Here is a 23,951-nt window from a genome sequence, read left to right on the forward strand (position 1 = left end):
ATCCAATTACTCAATGTAATATATAAGCTTAATCCCATTAATACTCATCAACATTCAAGAACAACTTCCAAATAACGAAGTCCATCCTACTCGGCCCGTCTCCATCAATGGTAAGTTGCGTCGGGTATAGTTTGAACAATATTTGCCGAACTGTTTCTTTCAGGCCTTTATTCTTCAAATTAAAGTATTCCTGAACTAATTCGTTTGATTCACTTGCTTTAAGGTTCTTCAAAGTCTTTGATTGATTACCTTAAACTATTGCTTTCAAAAAAAGGTTATTGATTGGACATGAGGAATCGTTGATAAAGCCTTCAATTTCTGATTTTCTTCTTTTCAGAATGTCCCGCGCAATATCCGTATGGGTTGCGTTCGAGTGTTTCCTGATAGTTAACAAAAAAATCAGAGAAAAAGTACTTGAAAGAATTTCCAACAGAAATAATAATGTACAGAGCCTTCTAACCTCCTCTTATCTGTTTGCCTTTAATGGAGTTTGGTTTGGTTATCTTTCATTCAGATACTTCAACCCAAGTTTACCATTCTTCAAAATGATAGGCCCTACCAAATTTTGAAGACAGACCTAGACTAAATAAGGCTTTAAATGAAAATAAGGATTCTTGATAATAGATATTCACGAGATATTGAGATAGTATAGTCAAAATTACTTTTTCTCACCTATTTCAAATGCAATTTTATGTCTTCTTTCATCTTTAGCTGCGGAGGTAAGAAAAGAATATAATTTATAAACAGCTTGAAGACATATATACCTGGCGAATATTTTACATCTAAATACAGTTGAAATGTTATTCTTTCCCGGTGCTAAAAATGCTAAATTACATCCTAATCGGGATTTCGGTCCAAAGTTCGTCTGCTATTGGTAAAAGCAATTTGTTGTAAACGTTTTCCGAGACAACATTCTATAGATTCTTGTTATTTGGGGTAATCATTTTAGTGGGAAAAGAAGATTTGGAAAGACGTTCAATTTACCTGATTTAACTTCGGACTTACAACCGTGGCAGAAGAAAGTCAAGTTTTTGACATCTAGATTCCTTGCAACACCAGAACAGGCCACTGTCCAGTGCACCCAACGGAAGCAACGATCGCATTGCAAGGTTGTTTCATTACGTTGCATGATTCCATTGCATTTTGCACATTTGTATCTCCTTGCCTTTAAATTTTCAATATTTCCAATGAACAAAGCCCAAGCCTCGTCACTAAAGTGCTGTTCAAGCCGAGGTAAGTATCGCTTTAAATCTCGGCACCTAAACGTGTCTGGAAGTCCTTGCACTATTTCATTTTCATCTAATCTACTTTGTCCATACATTATGGTTGCAGTCAAAATTCTGCAGTTGACTGCCCAAAATGTCAGCAATGACAGTTTGGACTCATCTTTCATGTCTTTAAAAGGTTCTGAAAGTTAAGGGCATATCGTGCTTTATATTGACAAAAAGAAAATACATCATTCGAAAGAAACTTTCCTCTATGATCTACACTTTACTTAAAAGAAAAGGTTTTTTTTGCAGGTCACCATAATAATCTCAAATAGTAATAGAGATACTTGTAAAAGAGCATGAAGATTTTCTGAAATTGTTTCATACACTGATGAAATTATTAACACATTTAAATCGAAGCATTGTGGTAGAGGATTTACATTTAATATAGGTAAAGTGGTAAACGTACTGACAACATCGATGTCTTCATTGAACTCGCGGTGATAGTTAAAGTTTTCGGAATCTGAAAAGGTAAAATATCTTAATGATAACGTATAATAAATAATAATTTAAAATAAAACTCAGAAAAGATTTTATCGCATTGCTTCCCCCGATTTTAGTTTGCCCTAATAAAAGAAGAATGAACAAAGCAAGAATTACCAGTCTCGTAAGATATATAAATTTCAAAAATAAAGAAAGGAACGTGTTTAGCAGAATACTTACCAGAAAATGTAATTTCACTGTCTGAGTCCAAGAAATAATTGATTGAATTGCCATTAAAAATGTCTATAAAGAGGATGAAAATTTATTCCTACTTTTATACCTACTTATTCCTACTTTTATATTTGATTAGAAAATATTTTGGCCATTGGATTTGGTAAATGAATTACACTTTTCTAGCACAGATGTAGAGATGTAGAGATGTACACATAATCGTTAGTAGTATATAAAATCATCAAACCCCTACCATCATTTTGGAATGTTCTTTTACGTCTGCTACCTTTGATATCCGTGTCTGAAACTAGAACGAGTGCAAATTTCTCAAGAAAAACAGCCTCTGAACATGAAAAGGCTTTGGGATAGCTATAACAACTTTTCTGAAAAATTGTTAAAAAGCGTTGGAATGAACAAAGATCAAAAAATTAAAACTGATTTCATGTTTTAAAAGAGAACGTATTAAAAGGGAAAAATTCTAAATTCAAAAATAAGATCAATTTAGGATACTAGATTGAAAATGACTTAACATCATTGTATGAAAATGAGCACATTGCCATGAATTCTTACCACTATCATCAGTGTCAGTGCTTTCTGAAATGAGAAAAATGCAAACAATTCAATAAAGTTTCCTTAGCAAAATGGCGTAAAGTTTTAAGAAAACCCGCTTAAGAAACTTACCGTCACTTGAAATACCGTCTTCACTGCTGATTTTCTCAAATATTGTACATTTCTTTTCTTTTACTTCTTCGCTATAAACCTGAATGTTATTTTCTAAAAATAAAAACGATTGAGAAATTTTGTTCGACTATAAACTCCGTTAAAAGTTAAAATAATAAAAGTTAAAGAGAAAGCACAGCGACCAAAAGAATCTAGGTAAATAAAAAATAAAAAGCGAAACGTACCATCGATTGAAATGATGTCAGTCTCAAATTTTGTTTTTCTTGAAATGCTGTCATCAGCTTTATTTTTGCGTCGAAGTAATGTTTCTGAAAATGGAAATGTAGCTACTGTAATGATTTTTAGAGAAATATGAAAAACATTTTTTTCTTAGTTTGGTTTAAATGAAAACGAAAATGCAAATACGTAACCAAATTTTATCAAGTGTAATAAATATACTGCTTACCAATTTCTTCTATATCTGATGCATTAGATTTTCTCCGTTTGATATTCTGAATGAGTTCTTTAAAAGCAAAATAAATGAAATCCTCAAAGTCAAAAGAGATTGTTGGGTATCAAACAGTAATATAATACTTCGTCGAGCTTACTCCATTAGATAACTTACAGTTGTTTAATTTGGTAATGTCATTGTGATATTGGCTAGTATTATTCACTATGAAACTTTAAATCTGTTGACATTAAGAACAGAAAATTATCATAGATGTTTGTTACCTTCAAAATTTTTCATCTAGAACGAAAGCTTTCTCTTGTGCGTATATGCAAACTGTGAGTCTGTAAACATGAAATGATAAATTAATGAGAATTAAATCTAGAAAACCTCTTTTTTTCGAGATGACATCGATCAAAATTTAAGTAAAACACTAAAGTCGTAACGTTTAATCAATTTATCTACCTGTCGAATTCTTCATTTGTGCATCATTGGATGTGGGTTTGCTTTGAGGAGTGTGCGGTGAGTCTGTAAACGTGAACCAATAGATCTTCAAGAATGAAATGTTGATAACGTCGTTTCTTCGTGATAGGATTGAACAAAATTTAAATAAAACACTAAAGTCGAAACGTTTAACCAATTTATCTACCTCTCGAATTCTTCATTTTTGCATCATTGGATGTGGGTTGACTTGGAAATTGTTTGCTTTGGCGAATCTGCGGCGAGTCTGTAAACGTGAACCGATAGATTTTTAAGAATGAAATTTTGATAACCTCGTTTCTTCGTGATGGGATTGAACAAAATTTAAATAAAACACTAAAGTCGTAGCCTTTAGTGTCATACTTTTGATACGAATGTAGATTATAATTTAAATAACATTTTAATGGTCATTCTGTATATATTTTTCGTGTAAACAATATTTCGACCTGCTTGGTGCAGGTCTTCGTCAGGTCTAAACAATACAAACGGTTGAAGGCGCTACCTTGACTTTTTTGACGTCAAAAAAGTTTAATGTAGTGTCTTCTCCCTAATGTGCGAGAGCATTGGCTTCCAATACCTAGATGTCACATACTGGCCATCGTCTAAATTAAGACCATGGTCACTATGTGGCGCCGTCTGACGGAATTGGATTTCCAATGCTTCTCGCACTTTTCTATCAAATTTGTTCTCTTCAGTCTTTAAAAGCCTAGCTTCGTTCCAATTAAGTCCTTGGGTACAGTCTTTAGCATGGTTAGTTATACCCGAAATGTCCCATTTTTCATCTTCAACGTTCTTTTTGTGTTGGCTGACACGTGTGGATATCTTTAACCCGGTCTCGCCAACATATCTTTTACCACATTCGCATTCTATCATATACACACCAGGGTGACTGTTAGGTGGTAGTCGGCTTTTGTTCTTAGAAGTTAGCAAAGTTTTTAGATTTGAACCACTCTTGAACACTGTTCTGTACCCAGCATTTCGGAAGGATTTCCTCAGTTTTGAGCTCAGACCAGGTATCCAAGGTAATTTAACGATTGGTAGTTGCTCCGGATCATTTCGATTGTCGGTTGTCTGGTTCCTGGTTCTGTCGTAATCGTTTGCGATACGGGTTAAAGTGTTACGATCATAACCGTTCTCGACAAAGTTATTTATTAAGAAATCAATTTCTTCCTGACGGAATCGGTCATCATAAATTCTGTACGCACGGTTAAGAAACTAAAGTCGTAACGTTTAACCAAGTTATCTACCTATCGAATTCTCCATTTGTGCATCATTGGATGTGGGTTGACTTGGAAATTGTTTGCTTTGGCGAATCTGCGGCGAGTCTGTAAACGTGAACTGATAGATTTTTAAGAATGAAATTTTGATAACCTCGTTTCTTCGTGATGGGATTGAACAAAATTTAAATAAAACACTAAACTCGTAACGTTTAACCAATTTATCTACCTGTCGAATTCTTCATTTGTGCATCATTGGATGTGGGTTGACTTGGAAATTGTTTGCTTTGGCGAGTCTGCGGTGAGTCTGTAAACGTGAACCAATAGATTTTTAAGAATGAAATGTTGATAACGACGTTTCTTCGTGATGGGATTGAACAAAATTTATATAAAACACTAAAGTCGTAACGTTTAACCTAGCTGTCATCCTTCAAAATCATTCTTATTCACTCTTTTTCAATTAATATATATCATTGCTCTCTGAATCTTCCGGAATATATAGGAAAGTTAGCTGAGAGATATCAATATTAACCTTCGAAATAATATGACTTACTTTTTTTCGTAGAATCTTTTTTGTCGAGCAGTTTCATCAAGGAACCAAACCAAATTTCAGCTACAGGTATATTGCCGTGTTGGTGATCATGCCAGTTCCTTGCTTCTTTGTATTTCGGTATATCTTCACGCGCATCCTCAACTTTTGCACATTGAGAAGCTATCCACCGTCTTAAAAGCGGCGATGGTATTTTGGTTGCAGATTCTTTTCTGTTGCATAAATCCCACGCCATCGCAAGAACTAGATATCCACAATCGACGAGGTTCTGTTGTTTTCTACCTTTCAATTGAAGCCATTCCAATGGTTGGGATTTGTAGCGAAGAGTTTCGTTATTGACTACTTTGATGCCTTCCCAGTTAACACGTGGTTGAATCAGAGGGTCATAAACTACAGCAATGTCGTCTTTTATGAAAATTAAGAGCCAGTGGTCGTGCTCATGTACAGGGATCAATACAACATCTTTGTATAGTGCCAATTTGTGACCAAAACGTCTTCGCAAGTCTGATAACCGGTTTCCATAGACATCTTGATACCAAAGACTGGAGATGACTGTTATTTCATCAGGTAGGTGATTCTTCATAAATGATAAAAAGCCATTGATAATTTCATCATTAGCTTTGTCCACCAAACACCTCTTTATATCAGCATTGGAGATAGAAGACGATAAGGGATTTAACGTTGAAAGGAGTATTTGATTCATTGAACTCCAATCAGACTCATCTAAGAGAAATTCTTCTTCTGTTGCTTTGGTATTTTTGACGTAATACAAAACGTGAGTAGTTGACTGGAAAGTGGGATCCTTCAGAACAATTGACTTTTCCAAAACCTGGAAACTATTGTCGTCTATCTTCAGCATATTTCTTTTTTCAACAAGATAGGTGATGTAATGACCATGCTTCAAATCTTTGCCAATGAAATTTATTGAACCAACTAGGTTATACTGGATTTTCTCCTTGAAGCCAGCAATCTTCGAGATGTCAATATGTTCTTCTACATTGACTTGTTTCCGAACAACCATCTGAGCATTGTCTGAGCGATTTGTCATTATCAACAAGAAAGGAGGGGTATTTCCAAGGTATCTACCAATAATAATTTGTTTAGAAGCACCATCATAAATTCTTTTGCGTCTACATATCTAGCAGTTCTGTAATCGTGTTTGCATACCACATTGATTATTTCACTGATAGCAGATTCTCCGTCCAATCCATTACCAAAAGGGAACGGCGAATTAGATTCATTCGATAATTCATCCCTAATATGGCGTAAATACCTAGTAAGCTTGTTGTTGCAAATTTCATCATCAATAGGAAGTGCCTTGTTCACACATGTTCCTAGAAGCAACTGTAACGAAGAGCTGGCAAAACAGTTAGCATAAAGATTGGTAATTCCTTTGTTAGTTATCGGAGGTGGTTGCCTAAACTCTGAATGGTTTGATGCTTTACAATACTACAGAGTAACACTTGGCTGAAAAGGTCATCATCGGTGACAGGTTTTGTAAAGGATTGAACCATTGCATAATTAAGAGTATCCTGGAAAACGTCAGTAATGTAATCATTACAATAATATAGCGGTGATGTCGGGCGATCTTCTGGACGTATTTCAAACTCTGGTAGCTCTCTTTCATACGCTTTATGGCAAATCTGGCACCTACACTTTTCCTTCTTCTTGATGACACCACGTTTTGAGAATCGGATAGGGGTAGCTGGTGACGCAAGAAATGATTTTCTGTCTCTTCGCTTCTCCGTTCTGGTTCTTTTCGGCATCCAGCGCTCCTCTAACATTTGTTGAAATTCATCTTGTTCGTCGCAGTTTCCCAACAGACTTTTCTTCAAACTAACTGCGGTTGCCTTTGGGTACATATCCTTTGCCATTTTATCAATGAATTGACGTTTCAAAGCCAAGGAGAATTTCTTGTTGACTTCAACAAATTCCACCAGAGGCAGGTTTTTCTTTGACGAATCCGCCTTCTTTAAATGAAAGAACAATTCGGCGTAAGCGTTCGTGATTTCATCATTTTATAATGTTCTTCCTGCCGTCAAACTTTTCTTGTATTGATTGGAAAAGCGATCCAAATCACCACAAAGCAAATTTGACCAAAGGGGAACTTGATCTAATAGTCCCCGAAGATAAAAAAATAATTTAGGTGTGTAGTACTTGTTGTTTTGAGCCGTTGACGTTGAAGTTGACTTTTTGGAAGTTACATTGGCTTTGATGGTGCGATTCCAATGCTCATGCCAGCTCCCAGAATGGCCTGTTTCAATACAGTCAAAAACAAGATTGTCGCTGTTTCGCTTGGTGTTTTCCAATGCGATTCTATCTTGTTGACTGTATTGAAAGTTGTTGATCTTGATTTCCATTCTGGTCAGCGCAGCATCAACGTCATCTGAAACCAATCTTGAGCAAATGACGGAAGGAATATGACAAGGAATAAATATTTTGTGTATGATTATAAATACAAGAAAAGGAAAATAAAGGACAATATACGAAAAAAATATATACTTTTAAGAGAGGTTGATTTTATGAAGTATTTAATTTTTCAATTAATGTTGGCTTTTCAGGGTTTTGTCTGTTCATAAAGTTGTTTATGTTTAAAGGATGGTGGAGAACTCCATTACTTTTGCTTAACCAGTTTTTTGCAAGAGTTTTTAGTCTATCTTCTATTGATGTTACTTTTGATTACTGATAAAGGTCTGTGATTCTTGTTCTCAAAGGTGTCCCTAATATTATTCTCAGAGCTTGATTTTGAATTTTTTCTATTCTGTACAGTTGGGCTTTAGAGATACTTAATAAACAAATATGTGAGTATTCTAGTCTTGATCTTAATAGACTTTTAGATAGCATTAACAGTTTGTTGTTTGACATTTGGTATTGGTTTTTAAGGGTTCTAAGAAAGTTTAAAATGTGGTATGATTTGTTAAATACCGAAATTTATGTGTTTGGTTTTGTCCATATTTACCACTAAGCCCCATTTGCTAAACCAGTCAAATAGGATCTCAACATATTCATCTAATTTAGAAGCATAGGCTTTCTTGTATCTTTCCCAAGTAGCAAGGTCATCTGCGAATTGAGACATTTTAATTTTATTATTTACTGGTTTAGGTATGTCACTGACAAAGAGAGAAAAAAGAATGGGTGATAGGCAGGAGCCTTGTGGTACTCCTGCCTTCAAAGAAAAAGTGTCAGATTTAAAATGGGAGTATTTTATGTATGCTTTCCTATCCTTTAAGTAGCTATGTAGGATGTATAAAAGATAATTAGGGGTTCCAAGAGAGTTTAATTTAAATAGGAGAAGAGAGTGGTTTATTTTATCGAAGTCTTTCTCGAAGTCCACAAACACAGCATGCACCTTTTATTTTAGCTTCTTGATAGTCATTTAACAAAAGGAAAAGGTTATCTACAGTACTTCTTTTATTTCTAAAGCCAGCCTGTTCCCTATTTATAATATTATTTTCCTCAGCCCAACTATAAATTCTACCAGCCAAGATTGTTTCAAAAATTTTACCTATGGCAGGTAAAAGGCTTATAGGTCTGTGGTCGGAAATTTTCTTGGTGTTTTTTACTTTAGGAATCATTGTAATTTTTGCTGTTTTTAATGTATCTGGAATTAATGTAATGGAATTATTTAACCAGTCATTAAAAAGAGAAGAAAGTGGAGATATAAGAATAGGAGAAAGTGTGGAAAGAAGTTTATTTTGTATGGCATCATGACCTGGTGCTTTGTGGACTTTGAGATTTTAAGAACATTAGCTACTTCTTGTTCTGTTATTTTTTCATCTATTTCGTGCCTGGTTAATAATGGGTCTAACATGTGGTAGATTGAATATCGTTCTCTTCTGTGGAATTGAGTGTTTTTAAACTAGTGGTCTACTACGTATTTATGCCTTCTATCGTTTGACAGGTTAGGCTGAAAGATACTTTCTTGTCTTCCTTTGAAGGCATCTGCAATGTCTTGTTTGTTATCTTTGAGGTGTCATCTTTAATAAAAGTCTGGTCTTTATGTTGGATGTTTATTTTCTCACCATCTAAAATTGTTTTGGTACATTTCAGTGGCGGATCTGAGGGGGTTCAAATGGTTCAGCTGAACCACCCCAACCCTTTTAGTACATAAAAAAAACAAAGACCCTTTCTTCAAGTGAAATCTTTTTCTGATCAGAGCTGATTTTTCTTTTTGGTCATATCTCGATATTATTTTACCAGGGGTTGTAAGCATGTTGCGTGCGTTTCCGTGGTGCGCGCGACAAACTTAGCTTTTTCCGCGCTAAAACATCTTTAGGTTATGTGTGTACGACGTAGCTAGCTTTCCCGCACTGTAAAAAATCTTTGTTATGACTTTTTTTTACGGGATTAATATCTAGCTGTGTTCTGTGCTAGGAAAATCTTTGATTTTGAACCTGGTTCAGAAAATACATCCAGTGAAATGGCAAATTTGAGGTGGTTCAAGGAAATTTCTCGAAAATACGAGACCGACCGCTTTGAGCGTAAAAGATTCTCCTACAAAAATAACTTTCAGTCGCATGTCGTCGCCGGCAAAATATTGAAATCATTTAAAGGGTAGCCATTCGTACGGCAAACGACCTCACTTCTTTGCAAGCGTTCAATGCAGTGTTTTAAAGAAAGGAATTCCTGAAAGTCCTGAAAAGTGTTAATAATCAGGCAATTACTTATCTTTTTGAGGACATTTTTGGTTCAATTCAATCAGTAAATTTGAGAGAATCACACAACAATATCAATCAACGTATGATGATTTTGACAAAGACTCTGTGTGATGGAATTTTCATCTGCTTTTGTTTGATGTGGTGAAGAGTGACAAAAGTAAAAGACTTTCATTCTGAGGAAACATTTTTGTTTTGGTATATCTTTAGAAGAAAAGCATTAATACCAACAAAAACAAAACTTAAATCAATTTTGCTTGATAAATGAAGTTTGGAATTTATTTATGGGAAAGGACTTATTTGTGAATATTTGGTGGAAGTTTATCGTGTCTTGAATATAATCACAAATTTACGTTTGGCTCTTCTCCCATCATCGGGCATCGGAAAAATCACGGGGAAAAATCTACCTAGCTACATATAGATCACGAGATTTGCGATTGGCTACGTTTCGAGAGATTCCTCTCCCATCATTGGACATTGATGAATTTCACATTGCTACGTTTCGAGATATTCTTCTCCCATCATTGGACATTGATGAATTTCACATGGAAAAAAAGCTAGCTAGCTTTATTTTTGAAAATTATTATAGAAAAACAAAACAAAATATTTGTTTTATAACAGAGACTGGAAGAAAGGTTAGGGAACAACATTTTAGCAATTTGATTGAATTTGGTTGAAGAATGAAATTTTTGGAAAGGTGAACCTTCATGCATGCTTCAAGATAATGTGATGCGAGGAAATATTTTTGGTTTCGTCATGTCATAAGAAGAGAGAGTTCATACCACTTTATACTTGCAAAACAAAACTAAGATTACTTTTACGTGATCATATGAAAATATGGTGTACTTTTATACAAAAAGAGGCATTGGTGACCTCTGAAAAAATTACCCTCTTGTGCTTAATTGTAGGTGGATATTTTGCAATTTTTTGGAAAAAATCACCCAATTAGCATTTTGTAATGACCTCTAATTTATCAAATTTTCCTGATATAAAGTGCCAAACCTTCATTTTCCTTGAGTTTTTTGGGAAAATCACCCCAAAATCAGTTAATAATGACCCCCCATTTTATGAATTTTCTCTGAGAATACTGCCCCTGCATCTTCCACCCCCTACAAGTAAGCATAAAAGAGTACGATTGAATGCAGAATTTATGAAATGATATTTAACAACAATCTCTACCAAAAGAATTATAAACAACACTCCATACAATTGTGAAAGTTGAAAAAGTGCTTTCCTACAGATTGTTGATGATTACTGTTAGTACCTTTAATAATGCTTAAAAACATCAAACTTTTTACTTTGAATAGACCTTTTCGCCTTTCCATCCGCCATATTGAATTGTATGCAAAAATTATGGTGGCCGAATTGCCGTGGTGAAATTCCCTTAGAAAGTATGCAAAACATATGCAAAAAGAAAGTATCAATATACTAGTGTATATGTATAAGAATTGCGAAGCGATTCAGGCAAGTCACTCAATTCGCAAGTTGCAAGCAAAATATCAATAGGGTCACACACTAGAAATTAGGCTTTCCCAGAAAAAATTTGAGTATGTGGGATGGAGGATATAACAATTTTCAGTGATTTACCCCCCCCCCCCCGGACAAAGTGACTTTTGGCCCCCCGGAAAACAGGTTTTACCCCAGACAAGCATCAGTTGACCCCCCGGACAACCCAAATTACTCCCGGACAGAGCAAATTTACCCCCAGGACAAGGCAAATTTTTATGATTTTTGGCTACCCCACCGGACAATATATCCTCCACCCCCCATGTGCGAACATTTTCTGGAAGAGCCTATTGCAAGTTAAAATAGATTCATAATCAATTCGTAAATGTAAACCCCGCGAAACCCCGACAACTGCTCAGGTTCAGGAAGAGCGAGCCTCTTTAGAGATGTACTCAAACACTTCAGGTGTACAAACTTACGACGTTTACTTCTACGGATCTGAGGAAAATTATATGATTTTTTTCATTAATCGTTGTGAAAAGTTCAATAATCATTTGTCCGCCCTGAGCCTTGAGTATTTTTATTTCTTAGTTTTTGTTTTAGACTCGTTTTACTTCCGGTTTCGAACTCCTTGCGTTCAAAATCGAACTTTCGAATCTTTCTAATTTTAAATTTCGAACGTTCGAATAAAAACAACAATCGAAAGCTTTTTTCCTAACATAAACACCCCTGTGTCATGACCCGCTGGCAAACTTGGCAAAATTTCGTCCCGGGAGGGAAAATACTGTACCTCTCTAGCCTCTTCAAAAGGTCTTCTTTGCAAAGAGCCCAAAGAATCAAAAAAAAGTCAAACAAACTTTAAACATCACTCGGTTTATTGAGACAGGGATGTGAAATACAGAGGATATCAAGACTAGAGTTTAATAGAAATAAGTTGACTTATGTAGTTTCAAAATTCAATAACCATATTAATTAGGAATATTGTATCATTTTGCATCGTAAATTCTGAAAAATTTAACAAAGTTCTAAAATTATATCTAAACTATTAGCGCTGTAAAATCCTGAGATAAAAATAAAGAAAACCAGATTAAAAAAACTTAGATATAGCAAGTATTCTTCAACGATTCCACTAAATAAAACCCGGTTAGTGTAAAACGCAGGTCACAGGTCACAGGTCACGGGTCACAGGTCACAGGTCAGTGTTGACAGGTCAGCGTTGATTACTGTGAAACACAAAAAAAATGTTTGAAAAACAGTTGTTAATGTCAATGATATAATTCCAAAGGTATTTTGTTGATCTAGAACTATTTTAAAGCTAAAAATCATCCCACGTGTTTACCACGTGATTTCGCGTTTTATGCCGTGTATAACACGGACCTGTGATACTTGTATTATATATTACATCTATATCACACATGCAAAAAAGTTATCCTTTCAATGTTATACGCATGTTACGAATGTTATATACAAAGAATAAAGAAATATTCGAATATCGATCTCACCTTTGCCTTATACAGCCCCTAACAGGAAAATAGCTATTTCACAATCACTAATGTCATATCTCATTTTATCTCCTGCATCACCTTGGGTATGATAACAAGAATTGATGAAAATAGCGTCAATGGGATTATTATTTTATAAATGTTTTATTATTTTTATCCCCTGCTTCGTATTTTTGATAAAATGACGTCACTATTTTCATCTCTCTAAAACAGCTCTCTTGGAGTATTTATTGTTTTCAAAACCTGTCAATCTATATCCACTTGCAGCGTTGGCATCCTATTACGCATGATAGATATTTTATTGTTAATTGGTGTACAAAACCTCATACTTCGAGATAACATCATTATTTACATAATTTAAGTGTCATTTGTTGTCAATTTTTGGGGTTGATGATTTGTCGTTTAAGTCTTCTAAATACCATATTTTGATATTACATTTCCATTACATCTATTATTTTCAGGAACTTTTGTTATGAGTTGTATGTTATGGGTTGTATGTTACGAGTGCGTTACAGTTTTCCGGTCTGTAATTTGTATGACCTGTGACCTGTGACCCGTGACCTGTGACCTGTGACCTGTGTTTTACACTAACCGAATAAAACCTCAAAATTTTACTGACTGTGATTTTTTTCAAAGTTGGGAAACTCTTATCTTAAGTTTGCTGGAGGCAAGTACTTGGCAGTCTTTTACCCTCTTACTCGAGTTGTTGACAAACAGGAGCAAATTCTTCACATAAAAGTAAAAAATCTGTGACTTTTTCTCGGCTGTAGCACAGGAATTTAAAACAGTTAAAATGCATTCATAAACATAATGTCATGTTTTGTCGTTGTATTTCGACATTTTACAAGTCATTACAGTACCATTAATCATACCATTATACCAACAATAAAATCCTTTATAATACAGTCACATGTCAATGTTCTATAGCTATCTCTGACCATCGATGCGTATTCATAAAAAACAAACAACCAAAGAGCCCACATCATCGAGGGTCGGTCAAGCCAAAATTCAAAAACAACGACAAACAAAATTTCTCCTTCCACTGAATAAGGGGAGGAATAAATTCTTCCAGGTTAGCCATATCCAAAAGCGCAAAATGTTTTTGTTCCCATCAATTCAAAACATACAACAAGTCCAGTGATGCTCACTTCAACATACTACCAAGATTCAATCTAAACCAAAAGGAATGGCTTTCCCACCATATGTATACAGTTCATTTCTTCAGCTTAGATCCTCTTCTTGCAATGAAGCAACAACTCTGTTGAGCCTTGCCTGTCGATGAAAGAATAAAAATTCGATCTTCTTTCTTCTCATTCCTCAAGTTCAGCTGGTTTCTTCGTTTCTTTTCATCAAGCACCATCTCTTTTCAAAACACCAATCTCTCTTTTCAAAACAACAATAAATATTTGTTTGTTGTTTTTAGTTCGAATTCGAATTTGGAAAAGTTCGAAAGCCCTAAGCTCGAGTCAATGCAATGACTTCTTGAAAAATGAGCGCCATTTGAACGCTTTTTGAACGCTTCCAGCCCGCGCTGATTTTCCGATCTCTTCTTTAGATTTCCTAATTTAAACCTTAAGGAGATAAAAACAAGGCTTATCTAGTACCGGTAACCACGTGTATTATCTCCGTAGCTTTTAAGAATTGGTATATCTAAACGCGCGAGGCGACACTTTTTGAAAAAAACGAATCTAACCATCCGTAATTCCAGGTCTCTCCGCCGCGATTCTAGGTTTGATCTAAGGAAGGGCGGACGGCTTTCTCAATCATTTCTGCGTTTGAAAGATTGGATATATATAGTAATTTTTCATTTGCGCTCCCCAGCGTAGGTGAGATTTAAAGGTACATATACACGATAGCAAAACTGCTTCGCTCATGTATATTCGCTTCGCAAAAACTTACATGCATAATTGGCATTATATTAAAGTGTAATCTTGTAGAAGAAAGATTAAATTTGCTTCTCTTGAAAACTAAAAATAATTATATTCGCTCATCTCTTAGAACAAGAACTTCAAAAATCAATAACATTACACATAAATTCAAACTGAAAAATCATCAGCGAAGGTAAAAAATAATCCTTATTCGGCTGACGGTAAAATATTCTCCTGGGAATAGAGCCGCCAAATGATCAAATCAAAACATTGATAATGTGTGACGTCATAATTACTGCTTTTCAGTTTGCTTGTTTTTAAAGTTTGATGTGTGTACTCCGTCTTAGTGGAATTTCTTAATGACATGAATACAGAATATGCTATGTCTTTAAGAACAAATTTTTAAAAGGCTTTTGTTGTTCTGTGAATATTTCTTTTTGGATTGAGAAATTCCATCTTTTATTGTTCTAATGATTTTAATATTTATTTATAAGATGCTTTGTTGTCTTTTTAATCTTTGTGTAAACTTGCATATGTTTTGCATACTTTCCAACTAAATCCAACCACGGCTTTTTCGTTCCTCTATTTTTGCATACAATTCAAGATGGCGGATGGAAAGGCGAAAAGGTCTATGTAAAAAGTACTTTTTTATGAGATTATTCATATAATTTGAGAGCTAGAATTTCTTGAGTCTATTTGCACATAAAACACATTATATCAGTACTCATGGTGTACTCCACTTTTTGGCAATCTTTTATTTTTCCATCTTAAGAATATTGTGTTCCCTTGCATGTATTATATAAATAATCCGGCAGGTACAAAATGCATAAAACATAATGCATATTGCATAATGCATAATAGTATTGTGTAATTTACAGAACGATTTTATATTTTCTAAAACTCTCCTTTGCAGAGGCTAAAACCGTGAAAACCTCTTTAGAAGAGTTTCTTGTAAACATTCCAATCAGAAGGATTTCCCCAGACATAATACTTACTTTTCGAATCCGAACGAAAGAGAAAACATTCGAATCATAACAACAAAGGGTTTTCCGTCAGCATAAATAATAAGAAGATGCAAAAGATCAGAAAGGTTTCCCCCTTCTTCTTTCTAAAAAAAAAACATATAAACATTCGAATGTAAAAAGATTCGAAGTCTATTTTCTTTGATATATATACCTTTCTTTAATTTATATTGGCTGGATATTGGCTTATCTAACAAAAAGCATTCACATGTTTAGTGCTTTGTAAGAGTAAGAGGGTAAACCCGTTGAAATTAATTAGCAATTGTTCGAAAAAATCTCTGAGAAAACCCAGAAAGATCTTGCTTTAAAATTTACGTTTTCGAGTTAGAAAAGTAATATACGGAGGAGATATTTTCGTGTTTTTTCTACACTATACTACATTCTGTAAAATAAAACTATGAAAATCAAAATGGCGACAAGCATTTTCAGTGGATCATGGATATTCTTTATCATCCAAAATTCAAATTTACAGCTTTCTAGCCTTTAATTTCAGGTAGAAAATGGTATATTTGTTTTGTTGAAAGTATTTTCTTTCAAATTCACCTTATTATAGCCTCTAAAATTGACGTTTTTCAAATATTATGCATTATGCAATATGCATTATGTTTTATGCATTTTGGACCTGCCGATAAATAATCTCCTTTATTTTTTAACTTGATCACTGTTTTCAAAATATTATCCATTTCTGGTTTTATAATGTAAACATACTCAACATGAAAAGTTTTTGCTTGATTGTCAGCCAATTAATTCGCTACAAAGAAATTCCATAAAAAATTGGTTATAAGAATAAATTATCAAACTTTTTTACTATGTTTTAAATATTCACGAAATGAAACTGAAGTGTGTAAAGTATTTAATATTATAAATTGTCTTATTTTTTCTTCAAACTTTTCTTCAAAACCATTTATTTGCTCTTTTATCTATGGCTTTCTCAAAAAAATTTTCTGCAAGAACAATGAATATTTAAAAGAATAAAGCAGTTCTGAGCATGCTCTGGGTGTCTGTTTTATCAAAATAAAAGGTTACCCCAAAGAAATATAAGAAATACAATACTAATTATATTTGCGTTTTATGAACGTTTTGTGTGATAAGATTGAAAAGAAGAAACTAGATGTGCGCAATTGCAGTTAGGGAATTTCCCGATGTTCAAGCCGGGTCAAAATAAATTGGCCTACCGCCCTCCTTTCAACGCATGGGACCATTCAAAAAGTACTTACGCTCGAGAGGGTGGGTACTCCCAAAAACGTACGAGGGGGAGGGGGTCCTTGAGGAGAAGTACGTACGGGCGCTCGTAATTTTACCTAAAGTGTCTTTTTTTGAGAGAAAAGCGCAATATTTTCACATCAAAAAATGGTTTTTGCGATTGTTATTTTTCATTTCTCCTTTGGTATTTTTGTTCATCTTATAGATTCTTTTAATTTCTTGAGACTTTGTTATAAATACGATTGGATACCTACATATTCTACTGTTACAAGAGTAACAAGTTTCGACTTTGGTTAGGGAGTGTACTAAAAAGCGTACGTACGCTGAAGGGGGGGGGGTACACATAAAGCGTACAAAAGCGTACAAGGGGGAGGGGGAGTCAAAAATTTGCCATTTTCGAGCGTACTTTACGAACTTACTTTTCGAATGGTCCCCCGCTGAGGCCTATGTTTGGAGTTCATAGGTAATGGGAACTGCAGACGTGCAGGCGCTCATTAACGTCCCCCATGTTGAATGGAAAAAAGGTGACACCGCCCAAACAGGGCGGGTGCAAAATTTACGCCAAAACGTTTTTTCTGAAAAAAATTTTTTGAAAAGAGATTTTTGAACCCCCCTCAGAAAAAATTCCAGATCCGCCTCTGTATTTCCAAGTATTTTTGGTGGTTTCCCTTTCGTTCATCCTCTTTTTGATTAAATCAAATCTCTTATCGTTACTTTTTTGAATTTCAGTTCTGATTTGCCTGTTTAATACTGAGTATACGTTATTTTTCAAATGTAGCATTAGCCTAATACAATCAAATAACTCCGGAGGCTTTCCCGGCACGCTATAAAACAAATCTAGGTTGCCCTACTTTTTTTTTTTTTATATATATAAAAAAATCACTGACATCAATTAGTCATAGAAAATGTTCAAAATTATTGACGAATATTTGTCAATGCCTCAGTGACACCGACATCATAGATCGCCGAAGAAAAGTTCTGTGTGGTTCTACTACCACGAAAACACGTATGTATTGCTCTAATGAGCATAAAGTTCAGTTTGCGAAAAAACCACGAAACAGTCTCTGAATATCGTGATCGTTCTTTGTTTGAAATCATATCTGAGAGTCTCTTAATAAATTTTTGATATTCTCGACCAGTTCCACCGGTTGCTGCAAATACGAGGGGAGTGAATGAGCCGTGCTCAATTTGAAGAACTCGTTCGTTGTACTCTCGTTTTTTATCATTTTCGTTTACGACGTAACTTCGCATCGTATCTTGAGTGGCGTTTGCCTGTTTAATTCTGTTTTCTTGTTTCTAAGAAAGTGATTGTTTTTATATTTTCTTAGCAGATTGATGGTACTTCTTCTTTCTTTGATTAATTTTCTGCATTCCATGGACATTCCCTGGTTTTTATTAGGTATGTTTTTAAATGGGACTTTCTTGGAGAATATTTACTAATTTATTAGTTTTTTCTTCTACTTTTTTAGTACCAAAGACTTTCTCACAAGAGAATTGATTTATGATTCTGGATGCTGTGTCCATGTTTAATTTATGATATAATTTAACAAATTTAGATTTTTTAGGAGCAGAAGGATCAAAGAAAGAGAAAGAAACAGGCAAGTGGTCAGAGCCGATGGATTTTAAGGAAGTAATGTCATTAATTTGGAAGAATCTGTCTGGAGAAGTAACTATTTGTTGGATAACTTCTTTAAATTCACCTTTCTTAGTTATATAGTTTGGTGGCATCATGTATGTCTCGAAATCGTTATTATCAAATAGTTCTCTGAAGGTTGTACCTCTAGAGTTTGTTTTAAGACTACCCCAAGAGTGGTGTTTGGAATTTAGGTCTCCAACGATTATTGAATTAGGAAGAAAAAGAAGTTTTGTAAATCTTTTTTCTTATGCCTTCTATAGAAAAACGACATAATTTAACAAAATGAACAGTTCTTGGCGTGGAATAGTTACCTATGGACGAAAAGTTTATCTTGAAAACGAAAATCATTGGAAAACAAGTTCTGGAATATATTACAGGGATGGATACAGTTGTAAACGGTTTTATATCATCAACGAACGAGAAATAGATGTCACCTGCAAAATATTTTCAAGCAATTTAGGAAGACCGTCATTCGAATGCACTTTTACAGGAGAACATAATGGTTTTGAAAAGGTTGTAGGCTACAACCCAACAACTGTATACAGAAAATTTGTAACGAGATCAAATTTACAAATATCCAGGAAATTAGTTGGTCAAAGATTCTTCGGGCTGAATACAAAGGAGTATGAAAATGTGATGAACAATGAAAGTGAATTTGATAAAACAGAGAATTTAGACGTTGATGCCACTGACATTTCAATCAGTCATTCACGTCAGTTTTCTTTCAAAGCTGTTTTAAGTTATGGGACACCTGTTTACAGCCCTAAATACGAGGTGAAAATTTCAAGTAAGAAATGTCGTCTACAGCCTGGATACGAGGCTATTCGTCAAGTAAAATTGAATGCAAATAGACATTTGGATCTTCACCTGAAAATTGAAAGTAGTTGTGAAGGACCTATTTTCAGAATATATACTGTAGCCGAACCACGCTTATCTTTCGTTGGAACTGAAATTTCCGGTATTTTAAAAAAAACATTTGAACACCTAAATATAACAGCTTCACACCGATGGTCTGGATTTGAATTTTTTGGTCTTACAAGGTCTGATGTAATTGAAGTTATCAGTTGTAAGCCCAACAAAATATATTGTCATACAAGTTACGCTGCAGACTTTCCTGAAAGGCAAGACAAAATCCGAAGGATTAAAGAAGACGGTGCTTTGAGAGATATGACGAACATTCGAATACGCAATGCTGGACCAACTAGTACACTATGCAACAAAGCTGTTAAGGCGAGAAATGAAAAGATTCATAAACTTGTTGAATATGCTTCATTTGGAGACATTTCAAGTATGTTTTTAGTGTTTTTGAACGTATTCTAAGATGCCATAAATGATATTCAGTAAAATCTAGCCGATTATTGTTGGTTCTGTTTTTGAGTTTGAGGTCTAAACAATTACCTATTTTTTGTTATTCAGCCAATTTTCAATTTTCTAGTCCAGATAAAAATTACTTGAAAATTGTTAAAATATGCCTTTGACCTTTACATAATTCTGCCAAGGTTCTACAAAGCCTACGAAAGACAGAGACCAGAGGCAAGTTCGGGTCGACTTAAATGTCTCACCCCCATATAATTTGGAAAAATAACAATATAATTTTGTATCCCAATCAATAAAAAAATCTGTTTTTGATAAGCCCGTTGGATTTTATTGCTCGTTATTTATCCCCACTGAAAAAACAATTCCCACTGAGACAGGGGTGTAATAAGGTTTTTTCTGACAGTCATTTCATTTCCTTACGTATTCAGGTTACGTTTCGTATGTTTGCGATCATTACTTCGATACCATTGTGGAGTCAGCAATCCAAAGCTTATCGGAAAATAATTTGAAAAAGTTTATAAAAACATGAAAGTTGTGAAAAAACCCGTGACACTAGAGAGCAAAGAAACTGCTCGAATAATGATGGGGAAATATGATATGTCACAAAGAGCATTTAAAGAACTTAGAGCAACATTGAAATCTTGTAATGTTACTTTACCATCGTACGATGATTTGAGAGAATATTGCAAAAATCTTGAAGTTGGTAATATTTTTCCGTTGCATGGTAGTAATGAATCTGAGTGTCAATGTATGGGCTACGGTTGTACTGTTAAAGATACTTTAGAGAGAGTTTTTGGTTGTAACGAATATCAACATAAACTATCTTTCATCGAGGCTGATCGAAATAAAAAGCTTGGAGACTTTCTGAAATCGAAAAATACACATCTATATCAGAATTTTAAAAATGAGAGGAGAAACAATCATCCTCAGAGACACTGGCGATAATTTTCGTGGAGCAGGCCGTTATCCAACTGAACAGACATCGTTTTCAATCATGAATATTCAAGACTTAGTGAGTGGTCCCTACGGCCAATTCATAACTACCTTATGGCGTGGTTCAGAAAGCCGCGAGACATTGGAGATGCATTGTAAGCATCACTACCAAGAACTTTCAGAACTGGTGAAAAATGGCGTTCGATTAACATTAAACGGAGAAGTCCCTGAAGAGTTCAATGTTGTCGTCTTTTTGGTTGCAGATTTGGCGTTTGTAAAAGAAGTTCTGGGAAAATGTTCCTGCACTCAAGCATATGGCTGTTTCCATTGCAAGCTCAACATCAATCAATGGTCATCATGTAAAGCAAAAATTGGAGAAAGTAGAACCATGAATGAAATGAATGTGATGGGATCAGCTGCACGAAGTAAACTTGGGGATGGTCCAAATAAAGACAGTGCTGCATACAAAAATTTAATTGCAAATAATTACGGTCAATGGGTAAGACCTTGCTTTTTTTTATTATTAAGTTTCAGAGACTGAAACTTAACCCAAATAGAACTTCAAAATCAATTACAGTGGAGCCTCCACAACTCAAACTTTCAAGAGGAACGAAAAATCTTTCGCATTATAGAAGTTCGAGTTATGGAGACTCTAATGTAATAAATTCTTGATAAAGCTAAGCTATTTTTCTCTAATATATTTTCTACCAAATCAAGAAATCAAGTCTCAGATTTTCAATAATGGCGAGGTTAAGTATTAAAATCACAACGACGAACGGGTCCTGATCCACAACCTTTAGTAAATATCCCGAAAATATGTAAAAGAACCAAGGCTAGAGCCAAGGCTAGACGGCTCTAGAACGAAAAATCGTGAAAACTTTCGTTCTAGAACAAAGGAGATGTCATATCTACCTTGCTACCTTGCTACCCGTACCTTCCTGTAGAGAAAAAGCCTGTTCGTGGTCGTGATTTATCTCGGATACTTAACCTCCCTAATAACGAAAGTAATTCACCTGGGCAGGGATCTTAGTCTTGAAAATTATGCTCCACTCGAACTTTCCAAGGTTTCGTATTCGACAATGAGAGTAAAACACCCCTGTCTCTGTGCTCCGGTAAACCTTTTCACTCCAGTAGGAATAAAAATTTTATTCTAAATTAAGATTTATTATCTTTATTTTAGGCACCGGTTTTGTTTGAAGGAGTCGTGATAGAACTAATCCCACCATGTGGTCTCCATCTTATTTTGGCCCACCATAGATATCTTTGGAAATTCATGCACGATATCATCAGCAAACGAAATCAAGAATCTCTGATACCTGTTGCGCTACGGAAGATAGGATGTACCTATATAGCTTTCCAAATAGAAAGTTACTTTAAAAGGTATTATTAGGCTATTTCAGGAAGAATTGTTTTATACTGCTGTTGAGGATATCAAAACATTTGATGGCTACCCGTTGGATTTTTCAACAAGGGTGTACGATATTCTCTTTTTGAAACCCCCCTCCCCGAAGCGGCCCTTATTAATGATACAAGTAAATTGCACGTATTCATGATAACATTTACTGTGTCTGAGAATTCTTGGGAACAAAGGATCTTGTTTAGTATTTCTATTTACGTTATTACTTAAAGTTTCCTAAAAAGTTCACAAAACAGTAAATTGGATTTCGAGAATTCATATTTCATTGAGTCTATTATCGTCGGTAAACCCATAATCTTGTGATGTGAGTAAAAATTTCACGGCGGCACGAAGAATCTACTTTATCGGACATAAAGATGTCGTACTTATATTTTGTCCTACATTTTCCGTCGAACAAAATCTTTTACCTGAAAAAATTTTCGTCACCTCCAATAAAATATTTCGTCACTTTTGTCCTACATTTTTTTGCCCAAAAAGGTATATCATTGTAGTAATCACGTTTTTATATTTTTTCAATTTTTAGCAAAAAGAAGCACTACGACGGTTCTGAAAAGTTAAAAATGATTGGTAACGACTGCAAACTTCTTGAAAGTAATATTGATACCTTTTTAAATGAATTTGTTGAGGACAAAGGCGATGATTGGAATTCTCCCCGTAGTCGGAAGCTGCTACAAGTCCTTAGACTTTACAAAAGGTTTGCCGACTTAGCAGTGTAAGTATTTTTACAAAAATATAGGAATAGCAATCGGACAATTTGACTTTCTAAATATTTTGACTTTTACTTTAATGTTTATACTGTTACATCCCTGTATCTCTTCTTGCATTGGGATTTGAATTATATTGCGTCACACCAAAGTACCACTCACATTAAATTTGGGTAGCGGAGATAAAAATATTTCTTTTTTTCAAAATGGCGAATATTTTCTAACGGGAACGTTTTTTGGACCTACTTTTCCAATAGGCTCCCGTCAAGTCTGTGATACAAGAGTGTTTTATTTTGCTACTTATATTCTATATTATGCTATTCCTTATTTCCAGTGATATCCGATCATTAAATGGAAACGAAGAAAGAATCGCCACTTTTGAGAAAAGAGCAGAGGAATATTTTCAAAAGTTTTTATTGAATGCTGGCAGCGCTTTTGTTTCGAAACTTCCGTATATGCACTACCTGAGGCAACATATCGGATCTTTAATGCAGACTTACTACAACCTTCTCGGCTGGGGCTATGGTATGTTTTCTACCAACAGTGGAGAACATTTAAATAAGCGGATTAAGTATTATGAATTAAATGAAACAAATCTGGATAAAAGCCGTTTTTATAACATTATCAAATTGATGCGTACAAAACAGCTTCATTTTGCATCATGCGTTCTTGAGCCAAAACGGAATGTGATATGTTCAGCTTGCTGCTTATGAAGTATGAAAAACTTCAAACTATTCATTAAGGGAACTACTTTTGACGGGTATTTAATTTGGCGGAAGGCCGAAAAAGTTTTAGACAACTCTTTAGTGAGGGTAGCAAGTAGGGCGCTCGTGAATGGTGGTAAAAAGGGGAGTATTTTACACAAAGTATAGACCGCGAATTTTTTATCACGTTTAATGTTAGCCCCAGTGGACACAGAACGTGTCCTATGGACGTCCATACAAGACCCATTTTCTTTATATGTAATTAGG

At 34.7% G+C, this 23,951-nt stretch overlaps 2 long non-coding RNA genes across 2 annotated transcripts; one reads left to right on the plus strand and one right to left on the minus strand.

Annotated features, from left to right (window-relative positions):
- Positions 1 to 1,945: 1,945 nt before the first annotated feature.
- LOC136817781 (uncharacterized) lies at positions 1,946 to 2,522 on the minus strand. Its single transcript, XR_010848149.1, has 3 exons — positions 2,493 to 2,522; positions 2,176 to 2,229; positions 1,946 to 1,994 (listed from the first exon to the last, which is right to left on the minus strand). It is a non-coding gene; the product is annotated as an uncharacterized lncRNA (long non-coding RNA).
- A 19,626-nt stretch (positions 2,523 to 22,148) lies between these two features.
- On the plus strand, positions 22,149 to 23,700 carry LOC136817779 (uncharacterized). Its single transcript, XR_010848148.1, has 3 exons — positions 22,149 to 22,239; positions 22,800 to 22,988; positions 23,315 to 23,700. It is a non-coding gene; the product is annotated as an uncharacterized lncRNA (long non-coding RNA).
- Positions 23,701 to 23,951: the final 251 nt, after the last annotated feature.

Source organism: Clytia hemisphaerica, unplaced genomic scaffold (genome assembly GCF_902728285.1).
Source record: "Clytia hemisphaerica strain Z4C2 unplaced genomic scaffold, Clytia hemisphaerica genome assembly, whole genome shotgun sequence".
In the NCBI taxonomy this organism is placed as follows: Eukaryota; Metazoa; Cnidaria; class Hydrozoa; order Leptothecata; family Clytiidae; genus Clytia; species Clytia hemisphaerica.